The sequence below is a fragment of the Acomys russatus genome, chromosome 15 (assembly GCF_903995435.1).
Source record: "Acomys russatus chromosome 15, mAcoRus1.1, whole genome shotgun sequence".
Taxonomy (NCBI): domain Eukaryota; kingdom Metazoa; phylum Chordata; class Mammalia; order Rodentia; family Muridae; genus Acomys; species Acomys russatus.
Genome location: NC_067151.1, coordinates 14,752,554 through 14,765,441, shown reverse-complemented (window position 1 = coordinate 14,765,441; position 12,888 = coordinate 14,752,554). Strand labels below are relative to the sequence as shown.

The 12,888-nt window shown below is 43.7% G+C and overlaps 1 pseudogene; it reads right to left on the bottom strand.

The window, feature by feature from the left end:
• Nucleotides 1–4,524, bottom strand: part of LOC127199619 (heterogeneous nuclear ribonucleoprotein A1-like) — a 30,822-nt pseudogene extending 26,298 nt beyond the window's left edge.
• Nucleotides 4,525–12,888: the final 8,364 nt, after the last annotated feature.

Here is a 12,888-nt window from a genome sequence, read left to right as displayed (position 1 = left end):
GAGACATCTGGAGCTTGAGCGTCTTAGAGCTGTGGTTCTCAAGGTGATACCTGGTCCCTCTTCAAGACAAAAACCAGTACTAAGACTTGTGCTTCGGCTATCTGAGTTCATACTAGTAGGAGTTTCTTAACCACTCAAGAGTTTAAAAACTAGTGGGTTCCTATTTGCTGATGATATGATAGTGTACATAAGTGACCCCCAAAATTCCACCAGAGAACTCCTACAGCTGATAAACACCTTCAGCAAATTGGCTGGATACAAAATTAACTCAAAAAGGTCAGTAGCCTTCCTATATACAAATGACAAACATGCAGAGGGAGAAGTTAAGAAAGCTACACCCTTCACGATAGCCACAAGCAATATAAAATATCTAGGAGTAACTCTAACCATGCAAGAGAAGGACTTGTTTGAAAAAAACTTTAAATCTCTGAAGAAAGAGATTGAAAATGACATCAGAAGATGGAAGGATGTCCCTTGCTCGTGGATCAGGAGAATTAACATAGTAAAAACAACCATCTTACCAAAAGCAATTTACAGATTCAATGCAATCCCTATAAAAATACCTATGCAATATTTTAAAGACATTGAAAGATCAATTCTCAACTTCATATGGAAAAACAAACAAACAAAAAAAACCCAGAATAGCAAAAATAACCCTATACAATAAAAGATCCTCTGGGGGAATCTCCATTCCTGATCTCAAGCTGTACTATAGAGCAACAGTAATTAAAACGGCATGGTACTGGCACAGCAATAGGCCGGTGGATTAATCGAATCGAATCGAAGACCCAGAAATGAATCCACACACATATGGTCACTTGATTTTTGACAAAGAAGCAAAATCTATTCAATGGAAAAAGGATAGCATCTTTAACAAATGGTGCTGGTCTAAACTGGATGTCTACATGTAGAAAAATGCAATTGGACCCACATTTGTCACCATGTACAAAACTCAAGTCCAAGTGGATTAAAGACCTCAACATAAAACCAGAAGACACTAAATCAGTTAGAAGAAAAAGTGGGGAAGAGCCTGGAACACATTGGCACAGGAGACAACTTCCTGAACAGAACACCAACAGCCCAGGCCTTAATGTCAACAATTAATAAATGGGACTTCATCGAGCTGAGAAGCTTCTGTAAGGCAGGAGACACTGTCAAGAGAACAAAGCGACAGCCTACAGACTGGGAAAAGACTTCACCAACCCTACATCTGACAAAGGTCTAATATCCAAAATATATAAAGAACTCAAGAAATTAATCACCACCAAACCAAATAATCCAACTGAGAAATGGGGCTCAAAATTAAACAAAGAATTCTCAACAGAGGAATATCAAATGGCTGAGAAACACTTAAAGAAATGCTCAGTGTCTTTAGTCATCAGAGAAATGCAAATCAAAACAACTCTGAGATTCCATCTTTCTCCCATCAGAATGGCTAAGATCAAAAATTCAAGCGACATCACATGCTGGCAAGGATGTGGAGAAAGAGGAACACTCCTTCATTGCTGGTAGGAATGCAGTCTAGTGCAGCTACTTTGGAAAGCTCTCTGGCTCTATCTCAAAAACTGGGAGTAGGGCTTCCTCAAGACCCAGCTATTCCACTCCTTGGAATATACCCAGAAGAGGCTCCAGCATGCAACAGGGACATATGCTCAACCATGTTCATAGCAGCCTTATTCATAATAGCCAGAACATGGAAACAGCCTAAATGTCCCTCAGTAGAAGAATGGATAAAGAAACTGTGGTACATTTACACTATGGAATACTACTCAGCCATTAAAAACAAGGAATTTCCGAAATTTGTGGGCAAATGGATTGAACTAGAAATGATCATAATGAGTGAGCTAACCCAGAAGCAGAGAGACTCAAATAGTATATACTCACTTATATCTGGACACTAGGCCAAGGGGTATGTCTCGTGAAAGTCTTCACTTACCAGGAAAATGGGATAGTGGTGAGGACATCCAAAGGTGGGAGAAATATAGGAGATAGGGAAATAGATGGATCCAGAGGGTCCTAGAAACCTACAAGAAGAACACTAAGATGGACAGATCTAGGCCCAGGGGTTCTGCTCTATCTATGGCACCAACCAAGGATAATATGTGCAGTCATCATCAAACCCCTACCCAGACCTAGCCAAGGGACAGAATATTCTCTACAGTTAAGTGGAGACTGGGGACTGACTTTCACACGAACTCTGGTGTCCCTTATTTGGCCATGTCCACTTGATGGGGAGGCCTGATGGCACTTGGAGGAAGGATAGCAGACTACCAAGAAGAGAGTTGATACCCTAGCATCATATTCAAGGGGAGGAGGTCCCCATCAGTCACAGTCATAGGGAAGGGGGATGGGGAAGGGAGGGAAGGAGAAATGGGAGGATGCACGGGATGGGATAGCGATTGAGATGTAATATGAATGATTTTATTTTTCAATAAAAAAACAAAACAAAAAAAAACCTAGTGGGTTCAAGATTGCTAGTTCCTGAGCCGGGCATGGCAGCACACACCTTTAATCCCAGCAATTGGGAGGCAGAGGCAGGCAGATCGCTATGAGTTTGAGGCCAGCCTAGTCTAGGAAGTGATTCTACAACAGCCAAGATAACATAGAGAAATCTTGTCTAAAAAAAAAAAAAAAAGATTGCTAGTTCCCATTACCTGTTTACCAAGGATGTTGCATCTCCTTGGGGAGACCAGTGGGCAGAGGCTCAGGGGTGGCGTGGGATAGGGTAGGGGAATTGGAGGTGAGGGTTGGGGGGCTAGGAGTTGGGAGTACAGATTTCTATGATGTCTCAGGTTAAACAACCTAACTTGAAGATGGGAAGATGTTTTTGAGGGAAATGAGCTGTCTTCCAAGGAAATAGTTCCCAAATAATTTACTTTAGAGGAAGTTCTTTGGAGGGAATTCAGGCATTCTATGATATAGGAAAAGCATTGCAATCCATAAGCGTCTAACCTCCGGTATCCATCACTGTCAAGAGCTTGCTTTTTAAAGTAGCAAGCCTTTACCCAGCCCAAATAGGGAGATGAACACCACTCCAGCAAGACTTTTCTCTATTTGTTTGGCTTTGAAAATACAAGGGACAAAAACAAACAAACGAACGATTTACCAAATGTTCAAAACAAAAAAAATAAAAAATAATTTTAAAAAAGAAAAGAAAAGAAAGAAAGAAAATACAAAGGAAAGGCTTCTGGTTTGCCAAGTCCCAGTGTTGGTTCAGGCCTCTAGTGGCTATGAAACAATGTCTGTGAAGACAGGGTAGAGAGTCAGTGTTACATTGAGCAGTGACAAAAGAGAAGAACCCTTTACTAACTTAGGGAAAGTGTTACTTTAAAGTTAGCCTGTTTCTACTACAACATATTGGGGTACCCTGGAAGCTAATTTCCTCATGGCTTTGAGGTATTATTTTATTTTTATTATTTTTATTATTATTATTAAATTAGGGCAGAAGCACAAAGTCAGAACAGACATGCTGGCAAATGAGCTCTTCTTAAATCATGTGACACAATTAGCGTGATGGACTCCATGATTGGCCTGGCCGTCACTTCCCTGCTTGCTCGAGAGCCAGGCTGAAGACCTTCTCATTTGTTGAAACATATGCATCATTGTTGTCCTCACCACACAGCTGTGGGGGGAAACGGTTCTCGCCCTACGGTTATAAACCCCCTTCTCTAAATTACTGTTTACTGATGTGGGAGAAAAGGACTCCAGGCATAGCCCAATAATTACTTTTGGCACTGCTCAATAATTAATGAAGTGTTAAAGAGACTCCGGCTAAAGTTGGTGCATCTGCTGTGGAGAGTGTGAAAGTACAAGGACCTCGCCTGCCCGTCCGTGCGTGTGTGTAGCCAAGTCCAACACACATATGCCCTTCCCCGTCCTGCCAGGAGAGGGCCCAGCAGGAGACCAGCGTAAGTGAAGGAGCCAGTGTAGGGCACAAAGGCGGACCTCTCCTCCCAAGCTGTTTCCAAGTTTTTGAGAAGAAAGAAGCCAATGTGGTAAGTTGCTGTTCTTCCAGGGCATTTTTCCTCCTCTGTGATTTATAGGTAAAAATTTAAACTTGTGAAAAGACATTTATACGCAGAAACAACCCTTCTTATCGTTCTATTGGCTGCAATGCAGCACTTACTAAATCAGGAGTTTAAAATAAATCAGTGACACTAACAGAAGGGCAAACAGCTACTGCCACAGTGCGTGTTTGTTTCCTGAAGGCATTTTGCCTGGTTAATAAAATATCAAGATTGCTGTTTGAGATACAAAAATTAACAAAAGAAGGAATAAATATTATTTTTTCCCCCTCAAAAGACTGGTCTGGAAGAAGCCCAAGGATTAACTCTTTGTGACTCAGTCTGATTTCACAGTGTGTCACCTCTCACACTTGTCCTCATCAATCACTGACATGGGATAGGCCTCAGACAGGCCCCGAGGCTTTCCCAGGAACCCCTGCTGTTTGGCTGGAGGTTGGCTAGGGCCAAGGGTTTCTGAAGCTGACTTCAGCTTCAGACCAGTGTCTCCAGCAAAGGGCATTTGCTCATATGTACAGCAGAGGAAACTCCTGGGCGTATGGGTTGGTCCTGGCTATTCCTTGCTTTCTCCACCTACCCTTATGCTAGCCCACTGTTTAGGTTCTACATTTACACTTCTTAGTGGCCATTTTTTTTTCTCTCTGTGACAGGGAAGAGGAGCATGGAGTAAATCTTGAGGAATCAAGGCCAGGCAGGCTGCCCTATTTTTTCCCCTCCTTTTTAATATGAAAGTGGTTACAGGCACTTTTTTTTTTCTTAAATCTCTCAGCGGGAGTTGCAAAGTTTCCTTAGTCGTTGCCTAGCAACAAACCCCAGCAAAACATTTGCAAAGCAGTTTCTACAACAGGGGCCCTCACTGAGTGGCAGGACGGACTTGTGAAGGCTGAATTTGCCATGGAGGGGAATTGAATGCTTTCTTCTTTATTCAAGTTGAGTGCTGAGATGGGCAGTGGCGATCTTGCTGGAGCCAAATTAATGTATATTAAAGAATAAAGTATACGGCCCATTGTGAGTGGGAGGCCAGAAAGATTCACAGAATTTGATGATGGGATGGTTCTCATTGAAACTATTGAAACTGAACTTTTAAACTGGTGGTTGTACAGAAAGCAGTCTGAGAGCAATGCCCCTGTACTTTATCTTTCGACATCAGAGGAAATATTCTGGATCTCTGGACCCTAAAAGAAGCCCTACAGCTGCTGAGAAATAAATTGAGAATTTGAAGATTATTCCCTCAAAAAATAATCTTGATAATAATTCCCTACAGAAAGAGCAAGCCTGCTTTGTCTGGCTCTGGCCCCTCCTCTGTTGGCAGCAGGCAGTGAGGAAGAAAAGAACCCGCTCTGGAACTTAGTCACACTGGCCATCTGCAAGTGTCTGCTAGGGTCTTTTTCTTTAGAGGCTGATAAGACCCTTCAACTCTTGTGCTGTGCTGTGCACTCAAAAACAAAAGAGCAGGTCCAAAACACATCTAATTTCTTCTTCTCCCCCCCAACCCCCTGTGGTAAGTAGAGATACATACATCAGTTCAACTGCCTGACCCAATGATCTTAATTTGTAAGACTCAGATAGAATCTCTTGGGGCCGCAGACCTGGATCAGTAAAAGGTATTCTTTAGCTCGATGCTACCAGAAGATAACAAATGCCCTTGTTAGATATGATGGATACCATTCTCCAATAAGGCATGGGAAATTCAACCTATCTCATTCCAGACCTCAGCTCCCATTTACCAGGGGACTAGTTGGTGTGCCTTGGTGATTGATAGTAGAGAGGACTAAGTGTTCCTGGCATGTCCCATGAGCTTGTTGTTGGTTTGGGCACCATTTTTTTTTTTTTTTTTTTTTTTGTCTATAGTCCATATTGCTAATGACAAAATTTCTCTGCTTAAAAATGTAGCTTTAACAAATTGATAACCTTAGTTTTCAATAAAATTATCATCATATTTTCATTATTCAGAATGATGCACTTCATTATGACATTTTTATACAAATGTACTTCGACTGTGTTTGTACCCTTAATACTCTTTTGTCTGCGTGCCTGGCCCACTATTCTCTCTCTTTCCAAATAGTCCCCTCCTACTTTCACATCATCTTAGGTAGCTTTGAGATCCTGATCCCATCTCTGCTGTATAAAAGGCTTTGTTTCCTCTGTGGGAGAGGCAGTGAATGCTCTATTTGTTAACAAGACTGACAGGATGGGCTCTGCCATCTTCCGTCTCACTCTGGTCTGAAGTCTGACAATTTTTTCTCTGCCATAGTCAGAAGCTTTCTCAGCAGTGGGAGCCATGCTCTTATCTTCGTGGCTCCAAGTGTGGGCTGCTGAGCAGCCGGCCCTAACATCAGCAACCTTGCACGTGCTGCCCAAGGGGCTCTTCCTCACACAGGTGGTGTTTCTTCTTTTTCTTCTTCTTCTTCTTCTTCTTCTTCTTCTTCTTCTTCTTCTTCTTCTTCTTCTTCTTCTTCTTCTTCTTCTTCTTCTTCTCCTTCTCCTTCTCCTCCTCCTCCTCCTCCTCCCCCTTCTTCATATTTATTTTTATTTTTAATTGTATGTATATATACATGTTTGTATATGGCTTATACACATATGACAGAAGATGCTTTCCTTTGTGCTGGAGTTGCAAGTGGTGAGCCCCTTGATGACTACTGAGCTGTGTGCTGAACCTGGGTCCTCTGTAGTAGTGTGAGTTTCTAACCAATGAGCCATCCCCACAAAGTGAAGTGGGAGGGGCACTGCAACTTGCTTCTCATTGGGAGCACTGGCTGACAACGCTCTTCCTATTGACTTTGCCTCTAAAACGCCACTCTGCACAGCACTATGATAACTTTGGCATCCCAGTAAAACATTCATGGAGACGAAGACTTGGTGCTCACAGATAGAATGACCTCATATTCCCAAGTGACCTAGTGGGCCTGTGTTGTATCTATCTGGCTACCTAGCTTAGGGTGCATTGAATCTTTCATTGTGCCTTGTCTTTCCAAGTACTCATACATGTGTCCCAGAATGCTTACCACCATTGAAGTAGGTGATGGCAGGGCTGAATTGGAGGCATTCACCAGTGGATACAGTGCCACCCTGCTGTTGTAGGTCTAAGAGAGCTGGAGGGCTGACTGACTCAGTACCACCCAGGCCTAGATCCAGGGCTTCCAGTTGGCCCATGTCAACATCTGCCCCATTTATGAGCTGCTGGAGCTCGTGAGAAGGCTAGTCATGCAGATCCAAAGCTTTAGGATCTCCATGACACAGGGTGACAACAGGTTATCCGAGAGGAGTCCTGGTGAGGGTCCAGTGTTGATTGTGTAGAAGAAGCCAGAGGCCTCAAATCAGATCAATGGCTCATTGCAAAAGACAATTGCAAGTAAAGATGTGTAGACAAAGGGGTATACTGTGGGCCACACTGCAGCTTTCATGTGATACTTTTTGTTGTTGCTGTTTATTTTATATTTCTTTTTCCTTTGGTGGAGGAGGTTGCAAAGGTAGAGTGCAGATACAAAAGGACAGGGAGACGAGTGGGACTGGGGTGCATGATGTGAAATTCACAAAGAATCAACAAATAGTTTTTTTTTAAAAAAGAGGCATAACATTGATTTTCTTGGTTAAGATGAGGGACCTGGCAAGTATATGACAAATTATCCAGGGGAAAGTGACTTGACTACACCACAGAATGTAGAGTTTGGTTCCATTGCCCCTGTCCTGAGTAATGAATGTTCCTAAGCAGGTGGCTCCTGATGCCTATTGTGCACTCTTAACTCCGGGCGTCCTTTTAATGTAAAGAAGGGATCCAAGTGTTACATATACACTCAAAACTGCCCCTAACAAAGAAGGACCCTGAAAGTGGAGGAGACACAGTTTCCGTGGTTTTCACCAAACTGGGAATGCCTCTGTTGAGAGGAGAGATACCAGAGTTCCCCGGGGAGGGGAAGGGATGAATCTTCTGTCTGTGGAACAATTGATGTGATAGGCACTGAGAACCAGACGGGATACCCAGCAAGAAGACATTACGTGTAACTGCAGATTGTATAGATCACCGAGGGCCGGAGTCAGCGTGACTGCTTTCGTTTTATGTTGCAAATGACATCTGAGACAGTCAACTTGTATTCATATAGGGGTTTATAAAGTTTGAGGGAGGGCAGTACTAGAGTCCTTGTCACATTGCCCTGGTTCTCAGGAAGGTGACAGAAAGCAGGGTGACAGAAAATGTTCTTGTTGGCCCTTAGAGGCCTGCATCAGGGAGAGGAGACTAAACAGGCCACTTAGTTTTACCTCAGTGAAAAAATGGCAGGTAAGGTGTCTTCGAAAGGCATATATGAATTACTGCAGCCATTCCTTTAAAAAGCAGCTGGGGGTCAGAGCAGCATCTGAACCTTGTTTGAGAAAAGTACAAGATTAGGTAAGTGGAGAGGTTTGGCTACAAAAGTGGTACCGGTAGAAAGGAGTCAGCGTGAGGTTCCGAAGCTTGAAATTTCACTTATAGCTAAAGGCAAATCAGCTGCTTAATTAGTAATTCTGACTCAGGTAAAAGGAAAGACAGCTGCTTTTCTAGGCATTATATGCCTGGCTGGTCCCCGGTGACCAGATGGCATTGTTGTTGCTAATGGATGAAGCCGAGGAGTGGGATTCCTCACCCTACCCACGTGGGTGAAACCACAAACCTAGGTGAGGGTCTCGGAAAGAGTAAGCCGTCTCGTGTATCACCAGATGAGGCAAGGGACAGGACCGGAACTAAGTATGTGCTTTTGTCCTCTCGCCTGTCTTGGGCTTCTTGGAGGAAGCTCTGAGGCAGGTCTGGAAGGGACCAGCGTTACACTTCATTCATCTTTTGCTTAGCAAAACTCTCAGCTATAGATTCTTCCAGCAAGTGTCCTTGTGGTACAGTGGAGCATCTTTTGGGTATATGCCGAGGAATGGTATAGCTGGGTCTTGAGTTAGATTTTCTGAGAAACCCCCAGATTGAGTTTCATTGTGGTTGTGTAAGTCTCCACTCCCACCAGCAATGGGAAAGTGTTTCCCTTGCTCTACATCCTTACCAGCACGTGCCATTATTTGAGTGTTTGATCTCAGCTGTACCACAAGGACACGTGCTTGCCTTTGTTCATAGGAGCTCTATTCATAACACCCAGAAACTGGAAACAACCTAGAAGTCCCTCAACCAAAAAATGGATAGAGAAAATGTGGTACATTTACACAGTGGAATACTACACAGCTATCAAAAACAAGGAAGTCAAGAAATTTGCAAGCAAATGGATGGAACTAGAAAAGATCATCCTGAGTGAGGTAACCAAGACCCAGAAAGACACATAGTACATGTTCACTTATAAGTGGATATTAGCCAGAAAGTACAAGATAACCATGCTAGAACCCATAAACCCAAAGAAGGCAAGGAGGGACCAATAGAGGATACTTGAATCTCACTTAGAAGAGGAAATAAAATAGATGTCTGAAGTAGATGCAGGGAGGGAGCTTAGTGAGAGAGGTGGTGAGGAAGGTAATGGTGGTGGGAATCAGGTGTGGGGAGGGGGAGAGGCAAGAAAGAGAATGAAAATTGGTGGGGAGGCATCTCTGGGACAGGGGAGGCTCCTAGGAGTCTATGGGGTGACCTTTCCAGCCTAGAAGCGAGGGTTAAGGAGCCTGAACTTGCCGCGTACTGTAGCCAGATGGGGCTTCCATTAGAGAGAGAGAGAGACACCAACCCACCCATAAACCCTTCTACCCAAAACTTGTCTTGCCTGCAGTAAGTGTAGGGATTAAGATGGAGCAGAGATTAGGGGAATGGCAAATCAATGACTGGCCCAACTTGAGACCCACTCCATGAGAGAAAACCAACCCCTGTCACTATCAATGGTATTCTGCTATGTTGCAGACAGCAGCCTAGCATAACTGTCTTCTGAGAGGCTTCATCCACCAGCTGGTGGAAACAGAGGCAGAGACCCGCAGTCAAGCAATAGGCTGATCTTGGGGAGTTCTGTGAAAGAGTGGGCGGAAGGATAGAGAGCAAGCCGGAGGAGTCAAGGACACCACAAGAAGTAAACTAATATGGACCCTTGGGGAAACACGAAGACTGAACCACCAATCAAAGAGCAGGGTCTGGACCTAGACCCCGCCAACATTTCTAGCGGATGTACAGCTTGGTCAACATATGGGTCTCCCCGACAAAGAGAGTGGGGGCTGTCTCTGATTCTGCTGCCTGCCCCTGGATCTCTTTCCCCTACTTGGGCTGCCTTGTCAGGCCTCAGTAGGAGAGAATGCACTTAATTTTGCTCCAACTTGAGGTGCCAGGATGGGTTGGTATCCCTTGGGGGCCTCCCCTTCTCTGAGAAGAAGGGGAGGAGAGGATGAGGTGAGGGAGACTGAGGGTGGTACTGGGAGGAGAAGAGGGAGGGGCTGGGATCAGATTGTAAAGTGACTAAATTAAAAAAAAAAAAAAGAAAAGAATTAGGAACTGTACAGTTTCAGAACTATGGAAAAAATATCATTTATCTAGAATTTAAGAGTTTTAACCTATCTTTTCCATCTACCACGTTCCTCCTGAACATTCAGAATAACTCTGGAATCAGGCAGAATTGAAATTTATCAAATTAGCATGATGAAGTCCAGAGAAAAGTAAGAAATTATAAACATAAACCTGGGGGCTGGAGAGATGGCTCAGTGGTTAAGAGCATTGTCTGCTCTTCCAAAGGACCTGGGTTCAGTTCCTAGCACCCACATGGCAGCTGACAGACTGTCTGTAATTCCAATTTCCAAAGGGATCTGACACCCTCCCACCAATGCACATGAAATAAAATTAAATAAGTTATGTAAAAAAAAATAAACATACACCCGGTCCCTATTTCCATAGTGCTTCCTTGGACACACATGTGAGTGATCAAAAACTAGAGGGGATGGGCAGTTCTCTTGGTGGTCATTATGCACTTAAAATATCAAGACGCAGGGGATGGAGTGCTGTGGAGTGGTGGCTCAGTGGTCAAGAGCACTGCCTGCTCCTCTAGAGGACCCAGGTTTGATTCCCAGCACCCACATGGTGACATAAAATGAACTGACCCTTCTTCTGGTCTCTGTAGTCACCAGGCACACAGATGACACCCAGACATTCACCGAGGCAAAACACTCAATGTATAAAGTAAGTATAAAAAAATTATGAAGATGCCCATTATCAACGTCATTGAAACTGAAAATTAGCAATGATGATTGTTGACCAGTGAGTATAGACATGCAGCTGGTCTCTCTGACATTTCCACTGTTACTTCCGTTCCACTTACAATAGTCTTCTTAGGGGAAAATGTTCGTATATTAAGAAGCGTATACAATGATGCTTACTGTTGAAGGCAACTAAAAGTTGGAATAAACTTTAACACACATGCATTTAAAAACGTAACAGAATGAGATCCTTTCAGGAACAACACAACAAATATATATGCGCTGCTGTAGAAAATGTCTCAGACAACATCTATATCACTGTCCACCACCGAGGTCCAGGGAGCATCGCAGAAGAGAGGGTGAAAAGAAGTTAAGAGCTGGGAGAAAGAGCAGAAAAACGTCAAGAGCCAGCAGATGGGGAAAGGTGCCATGGAGCTCTGCTGTGCCAGTGTCACATTGCTTTAGCAACTGAGCACATAGCGATGACACCTGTGAATCGGGTTGTCCAACGTTCCATCGTGAATAAAGGAAGTTCCCATCAGGCTTCAACCCTTCCCAGGGGCCTGATGGCCACCGCTGCATGCTACATGTGTGTTGCTGATGGCTTCTGGATGGAGGGGTTTTATTTTCCCTAATGGTGTGGCCACTGGGGGACAAAGTGGCCACTGGGTGAGAAGAACCAGAGGATGCAGGAAAGAAAGAGGGATCCTGGAGAATAATGGAGGAATATCATCACAAAGTACTTTGTATATGTATGAAACTGCCCAAAAATAAAGGGAAAAATTTGGTGAATGGATATATGTTATTTAGTTCATTGAGCTCGGCCTCCTCCACTGAAAATGTTGTCATTTCTTCACTGCAATTTTAAATGGGTAAAAGTGGTTGTCAACAATTACTTGTTACCAATATTTGTATTAGTTACTTTTCTGTCCCTGTGACCAAGGCATCTTATAGAAAGAAGAATTTAGTTTAGCTTATGGCTGCAGAGGGTTAGAGTCCAGTGTGGCGGGAGACATGATAGCGTAGGGCAGGCCGTGTGGCAGGTGCACGAAGTAAGAGCTCGTATCTTCACTAGCAAACCAAGAGCCGCACTCTGCCGTGGCCTGTTTCGGTTCTGGCCTTGAGTTTTTGGACTTCCCGTGTGATGGCCTGTAAGCTCCGAGATGGAGGAAACCCTTTCCTCCCCACGTGGCTTTTGGTCATGCTGTTTATCACGGCCGTAGAAAGCAATGTAGGGCAACACTCCTTAATGGTTTACAGAATGACAAGGCATACTTAATTGGAACAAGAAAATATTCCCAGACATATTAGTAAATAGAGAAAACTTTAATGTGTATGGTTTCATTTGTATATTTTAAAGAGATTTTATGTACATAAACATGTAAATGATAAACATAATAAAATATTTTTCATATTAAAAAGTTCTATGAAAAAACACAGGTTGCCTATGGCGAGAAAAGTGGTGTGACGGGACTGGACAGCGGACAGGAAGTGTTGTGCTTCATTTAGCTCTACGTGATCTGACTGTTTAGCAAGAACTGCTTGTGTATTATTGCAAATTAAACTGTCAGGAGATGTGTGGGGTCACCCAGCCCAGAGGTTAGGAGCACTTGTGGCTCTTGCAGAGGACCCCGGTTTGATTTTAAGCACCCATACTGGCTCACAACCCTCTCTAACTCCAGTCCAAGAGGATACAGCGTGCTCTTCAGATTTCTGCAGGCATCAGGCATGCACATGG